Raw genomic sequence first — 7,331 nt, forward strand, 5'->3', positions numbered from 1 at the left:
TTGATTTTACTTAAGATTAGTACATAAGGCTCTCCCTATCCCACTTGCCCCCAAATCCAACAATTGCCATTTACCTTCAGAGTGAAGTCCAAACTTGAGGTCTGTTGTCTGTTTCCTCTCGTGTACCATTTCTCTCTATTTCCCCTTTTCCTGACAGTTTCTCAAAAGTACCTTACTTACTCTTTCCTGTTTCATGGCCTTTGCCTTCAAATCATACCTGTTATTTAATATCTCGCAGGTATCAGCACACCTTCTGAAAGCCTTACCTTACTAAGTCTATCTAGTCTATCTACCCCCAGAGTAACCTGGTATCATACCGTATATACTCTTTTTTGTCTGCCTTTTTTTACCCTGAACATAGTATCTGTGAGCTTCATCTGTTTGTGTACCAGCAGTTCATTCTCTTTTATTACTGTGTAATGTAGAAGAAAACTGTGAAAAACTTTGAAATGGTCTAAAAAACATTACTGAGTATCCAGTGAAAAACAAGGTGCCGTCTACCTCTGCCCCCAGAGTAAGCTGGTATCATACAGTATATACTCTTTTTTGTCTGCCTTTTTTTATCCTGAACATAGTATCTGTGTGCTTCATCTGTTTGTGTACCAGTAGTTCATTCTCTTTTTACTGTGTAATGTAGAAGAAAACTGTGAAAAACTTTGAAATGGTCTAAAAAACATTACTGAGTATCCAGTGAAAAACAAGGTGCCGTCTAGCACACCCTTCTGGAATATCTGATTCTTTTGGGCTCCATACCTTTCATTGTGTGCGTATAAATCTGCCATCCTAGGTGCCTCCATAACATGGGTCAGCATTCTTATAGTTTGTGTACCCTTTGTGTCTAAATGTTAGAGGCTTTATTCTTTTGGTAAATTATTCACACCTGGGCTTTGTCCCTATCCTGCTTCCTATGTGGCCTTTTTTGCTATTAAAAGTCTGCTTAACTTACTCTGCTTTTGCTTTTTCCTACAGAGAGTAATTTAACAGCGATGCGTTCTGTTTGGCTGCACCGTTCGGTTTTGTTTTTGTAACATTTAAAAAACGGCAGATATCACACACAAAACAGGGCAGAAGCAGATTTTAAGTTTTTCTTAAAAGAGAAATAAATGAAGGAAGAAAAGAAAGATCTGGCATCACAGGGCCCACAGTCCCTCGTGGAAACAATCAGCTGGAACCTCAGGTACTGCACACGTCCCCAGAGGCATCTGAGTTTGATACCCCTTTCTCCGTCAATGACAATTTCCATTTGCTCATTTAGAAGAGAAAGGGTGGGGCAGAGGCCAGCGTTACAAGGAGGGTGGAGAGGACAGCCAGCCAAAGCCTCAGAGACAGACGGTCAGAACCAAAGAGATCGGCGTGTAGAGCCTTGGCCTGGTCTGTGGGAACTAGTGAATCTCAGCCTCGCTTAAACTCCGGGGTTTTCAATCCCGCCACGGTCCAGTTCTAGGTGCGTACTTTACTTCAGTCTTCACCGACACCACGTAACATACTGAAAACAAAGAAGCCCACCAGCCCCGGAAGCCCTGGGTTCAACCGTAGTCATCTGACCTTGCATTCCGGGCTCTGATTGGGCTTTGGGAATACGTGCCCTTCCTTCTCAGACCCTGACAGAGACCCCGTCCCAGCAGCCCACGGGGGCGGGGAAAGGTGCCACGGGGCGACGGTATTGGTCGGCTTCTTCAGGACGCAGCCAATCGGAATCTGCTGACTTCCGGCGTGAAGTGAGCTGGCGCGCGGCGTCGGGGCGCGGCTGCGGCGCGGGGAGTTTGGATCGTGGTTCCGCCCGCTTCGAGACTGTGGGAGAGGTGAGTGCCGGCGCACGCTGACTTATGGGCCCGTCCGCCTGTCCCAGCCCCGCTCCTGGCCACGCGGCCCGGGGCCGGAGAGGGAGGCCTCTCCGGTTCCTCCCGTTGTCCTCCCCGGTTCGGCTAGGCCCGCTGAGTCCTCTCGTCTGGCGAACAGCATGGGAGGAGAGCACAGACGCACATAGATCCTCAGATGGGGAAACAGAGGCCTGGGGGCGGGGGCAAGCTTTGCCAGGCTGTCCCAGGGCGTCGGTGGCAGAACCGGCCTAGCACCCAGTATGTTCTTGTTCGTGTACTCCAGTGCCTACCAAGATGCCTGGCACAGAACAGTCACTTCCCAGATTTCTGGCACTACCCCCATTTCCCTCCCGAGGGATGACCAAAGCTCTGTACTTTTTCTATGGCTTTCCACAATCATGAGCCAGGCTGCGTGTATTCTTAGTATCTATTGTGTGACATCTGCCCGGCACCCCTTTACCTTACAGTTGTAGCTTCGCAATACCCCAGCAAAGGGAAATGGGTAAGGACACAGACTGTATCAGATTGCCTGAGTTCGGAAGCCGGCTTCTGCACGTACTAGCTATGTGACTATCCAACTGTTACTTAAAGTGCCTCAGTTTCCTTTTGTCATATGAGGGAGTCCTGGAGTTTTTGTTATTATTGAACGACTTAATATATGCAATAAGTGCTTCAAAGAGTACTTGACAACATAGTAAGGGTTCTATTATAACCACCCAGAGAACTGGATAAGATTGTTCTCATTTTATACGTGGAGACTCTGAAGCACAAACAATTGTCTCTGTGATGAAAGGGCATTTGGTGATTAAATGCTAGAAATAGGATTTGAACTGAGAACTGCCTGACTCCAGAACATCTTGCACAACATGGGGATTTCATCCGTACCCCTCACCTGCCCTTAGGTTACTTGGCACTTTGGACACCTAGTGGCCTGAGATGGAGCAGGTACCTGAGAGCTCCTGGTGCCACCAGCGTGGATAAATAGCATTCCTGTGTGCCTGTCAAGATGAAGGGGCACTAATGAGAGAGACTGGGTGAGAGACCAGAAATTGGAGAAGGCGGGAGATAGAGTATTCTGTGTGAGGAATAGTAAATAGTATTAAGTTGAGCCAACATTTAGTTAGCCAGGCTGTTGTCAGAAAGTAGCTGTAGTCTAGTAGGAGAAATATGGTGCATGTATCTTTTTGAATTCGTGTTTTCATTTTTTCTGGTTATATACCCAGAAGTGCAATTTCTGGATCAAATGTTAGTTCAGTTGTCAGTTTTTGAGGAACTTCCATATTGTTTTTCATAGTGGCTGCACCATTCCCATTAAGAGTGTACAAGGGTTCCCTTTTCTCCACTTCTTCTCCAACATTTGTTATTTGTTTTTTGGGTTTTTTTTTTTTGGCTGCACCCCACGGCTTGTGGGATCTTAGTTCCCCAACCAGGGATCAAACCCGTGCCCCCCTGCAATGGAAGTGTGGAGTCCTAACCACTGGACCCCCCCCCCCAGGGAATTCCCCAGCATTTGTTATTTGTAGGCTTTTTGTTGACAGCCATTCTGACAGATGTGAGGTGATATCTCATTGTTGTTTTGATTTGCATTTCTCTAATAATTAGCAGTGTTAAGCATCTTTTCATGTACCTGTTAGCCATCTGTATGTCTTCTTCGGAAAAATGTCTATTTAAATCTTCTGCGCATTTTTTGATTGGGTTTTTTGTTTACCGACACCACTTGTTGAAGAGACTGTCCTTTGTCCATTGTATATTCTTGCCTTCTTTATTGTAGATTAATTGACCATAGGTGTGTGGGTTTTATTTCTGGGCTGTCTATTCTGTTGCATTGATCTATGTGTCTGTTCTTGTGCCAGTACCATGCTGTTTTGATTACTGTAGCTTTGTAGTATAGTCTGACGTCTGGGAGGGCAGTACCTTCAGCTTTGTTCTTTCTTCTCAAGATTGCTTTGGCACTTCAGGGTCTTTCATGATTCCATGTGAATTTAAGGATTATTTGTTCCAATTCTGTGAAAAAATGTTGTGGGATTGCATTACATCTGTATATTGCTTTGGGTTATATTCTGTATATATTCCTTTTAAGGGAAGGAAGGGTAGAAAAAGAGATCCAGTGTAATTGTAGAATATTTGGGGGAGCTAAATGCCAAAAGCCCCTGTGGGTCTCCATTGCCTGTAGCATGATACATGAAGCCTTTGAGCAGTCTCCTCTAACCACCTGCTAGTCTACCTCAGTCTTTGCATGAGTAGTGCGTAGACTACCCTCCACAACCTCCACTTATTTTCTGATAAGTAAGAAACTAATAATCATGGATACCTGTTGGGGAATGGAAACCGGTCGATGGGGGAAGAAGTCATGGGAATGACTTCACTATATATCCTTTTATGTCTTTTTACATTTGCACATTTGGGATTGTTACTATTCATAGTATTAATTACATAATTTTTTAAAAATTTATTTATTTATTTATTTATTTTTGGCTACATTGGGTCTTTGTTGCTGCGTGCGGGCTTTCTCTAGTTGCAGCGAGCGGGGGCTACTCTTCGTTGCAGTGCACGGACTGGACTTCTCATCGCAGTGGCTTCTCGTTGCGGAGCACGGACTCTAGGCACATGGGCTTCAGTAGTTGTGGCACGTGGGCTCAGTAGTTGTGGCGCACCGGCTTAGTTGCTCCCCAGCATGTGGGATCTTCCTGGACAAGGACACGAACCCACGTCCCCTGCATTGGCAGTTGGATTCTTAACCACTGCGCCACCAGGGAAGTCCCACATAATTTTAAAAATACAAAAAACTAGAGGTTGCAATGGTATTTTATAAGCCTTAGTAAGAACAAATCCTATTATACCAAATACAGTAAATTTTCAAAGTATGTAAGATAAGTATATTTACACTCCTAACCACTTATGTGTTTTTAATATTATTCCTTTATTTGTTTTTCGTTGCTAATTTTCTTTTTAAAAAAATTTCGTATGCGAAATTAGATACTTTTTTTTTTTTTTTTTTTTTTTTTTTTTTTTGTGGTACTCACGCCTCTCACTGTTTTGGCCTCTCCCGTTGCGGAGCACAGGCTCCGTGGCCATGGCTCATGGGCCCAGCCGCTCTACGGCATGTGGGATCTTCCCGGACCGGTGCACGAACCTGTGTCCCCTGCATCTGCGGGCAGATTCTCAACCACTGTGCCACCAGGGAAGCCCTAGATACATTTTTAAAACTACATAGTGTGTGTGTGTGTGTGTGTGTGTGTGTGTGTGTGTATAAATATATATATATAAAAATAATTATAGGGCTTCCCTGGTGGCGCAGTGGTTGAGAGTCCGCCTGCTGATGCAGAGGACACGGGTTCGTGCCCCGGTCCGGGAGGATCCCACATGCTGCGGAGCAGATAGGCCGTGAGCCACGGCCGCTGAGCCTGCGCGTCCGGAGCCTGTGCTCCACAATGGGAGAGGCCACAGCAGTGAGAGGCCTGCGTACCATAAAAAAAAAAAATAATAATAATAATAATAAAGAAAAATTATAAAGTTTAATTTTACATTAAAATTATATAAATGTAAAGAATAATCATAAAATTATAATTACATGTAACTGTCATCCAAATCAAGAAATCTGGGGTACTTACTAGTACCCCAGAAGTGTGCTTCCCTCATCATAACCTCCTCCCTACACTAGAGATAACTGTTTTCCTGTTTTTTGTAATAATAATTCTCTTGTCTTCTTAATTTACCCATATGTGCAACCTGTAAGTAATGTAGTGCAGTTTTGCTTGGTTTTGAACTCTATAAACCCCCCCCCCCAGGGAATTCCCCAGCATTTGTTATTTGTAGGCTTTTTGTTGACAGCCATTCTGACAGATGTGAGGTGATATCTCATTGTTGTTTTGATTTGCATTTCTCTAATAATTAGCAGTGTTAAGCATCTTTTCATGTACCTGTTAGCCATCTGTATGTCTTCTTCGGAAAAATGTCTATTTAAATCTTCTGCGCATTTTTTGATTGGGTTTTTTGTTTACCGACACCACTTGTTGAAGAGACTGTCCTTTGTCCATTGTATATTCTTGCCTTCTTTATTGTAGATTAATTGACCATAGGTGTGTGGGTTTTATTTCTGGGCTGTCTATTCTGTTGCATTGATCTATGTGTCTGTTCTTGTGCCAGTACCATGCTGTTTTGATTACTGTAGCTTTGTAGTATAGTCTGACGTCTGGGAGGGCAGTACCTTCAGCTTTGTTCTTTCTTCTCAAGATTGCTTTGGCACTTCAGGGTCTTTCATGATTCCATGTGAATTTAAGGATTATTTGTTCCAATTCTGTGAAAAAATGTTGTGGGATTGCATTACATCTGTATATTGCTTTGGGTTATATTCTGTATATATTCCTTTTAAGGGAAGGAAGGGTAGAAAAAGAGGTCCAGTGTAATTGTAGAATATTTGGGGGAGCTAAATGCCAAAAGCCCCTGTGGGTCTCCATTGCCTGTAGCATGATACATGAGGCTTTTGAGCAGTCTCCTCTAACCACCTGCTAGTCTACCTCAGTCTTTGCATGAATAGTGCGTAGACTACCCTTCACAACCTCCACCCTGTTTGGAAGGTTCCAGTTGTCCTTCAAGATCCAATTCAGTGTTCTTTGGAAAACTGCTCTTTGATTTTCCTGAGTTTTACCTTCATCTGGGAAGCCATAAGACTTAAGAAAAGATTTTATTGTAGGACTTACCCCACTTCATTGTAATTTTTTATTGTCATGTCTGTTTCCTGCTAGTCTAGAAGCTCACTGAAGGAAGTAATTATGTCTTGCTTATCTCTGTCCTCTAGTGCCTCCTCCGATCCCTGGCACAGAGTGAAAATACAAGTCGAAATCAACTAATGGAAGTTCTTGGTGTTATGACATATAGACTTTGTTCTCTAGAATGGCAAGGAACTATTGAGTTTACTTTGTGTAAAAAGTCCTATGTATTAATGAACCATATTCTCAATGTCAAGAAAAATATTGCAGTCATAATCCTGTCTTCCAAACACTTAAGCTATTTTTATTTTTTCATGAAATTTAAATTTTAAATTTTCTAAAGTTTAACTATGCAGATTTCTTACTGTAACCCTAATATACTCATAATTTACTGAGTTTTTTTCAGTTTTAAATTATTCCATGTAGCTTCTCAGTCTCCATTGTAGTCATTTATCTTGTAAATTATCACATTATTCCACTCTCCTTCATGGTTTAATAGGTGTGAAATGTTGCTTCATGCTATTAATTATTAGAAGAATTGAACATTTTTCTATGAGATTATTTTGTCTGTGTATATTCTGGTGAACTATGTGTTTATACTCCCTGATCATTTGTTCACAGGAACTTTATGTGTTTTTAATATTAATCCTTTATTTGTTTTTCGTTGCTAATTTTCTTTTTAAAAAAATTTCGTATGCGAAATTAGATACTTTTTTTTTTTTTTTTTTTTTTTTTTTTTTGTGGTACTCACGCCTCTCACTGTTTTGGCCTCTCCCGTTGCGGAGCACAGGCTCCGGATGCA

General features: G+C 42.4%; 1 protein-coding gene across 2 annotated transcripts in view; it reads left to right on the forward strand.

Moving 5' to 3' along the window:
- Positions 1-1,715: 1,715 nt before the first annotated feature.
- The window catches only part of BLM (BLM RecQ like helicase), a 97,569-nt gene continuing 91,953 nt past the window's right edge, over positions 1,716-7,331 (forward strand). For both annotated transcript variants that reach the window (XM_028494966.2, XM_007108339.4), the window contains exon 1: positions 1,716-1,802. The gene's annotated coding sequence lies outside the window, so the exon portion shown is untranslated. The remainder of the gene's footprint in view (positions 1,803-7,331) is intronic.

Source organism: Physeter macrocephalus, chromosome 11, assembly GCF_002837175.3.
Source record: "Physeter macrocephalus isolate SW-GA chromosome 11, ASM283717v5, whole genome shotgun sequence".
NCBI lineage: Eukaryota > Metazoa > Chordata > Mammalia > Artiodactyla > Physeteridae > Physeter > Physeter macrocephalus.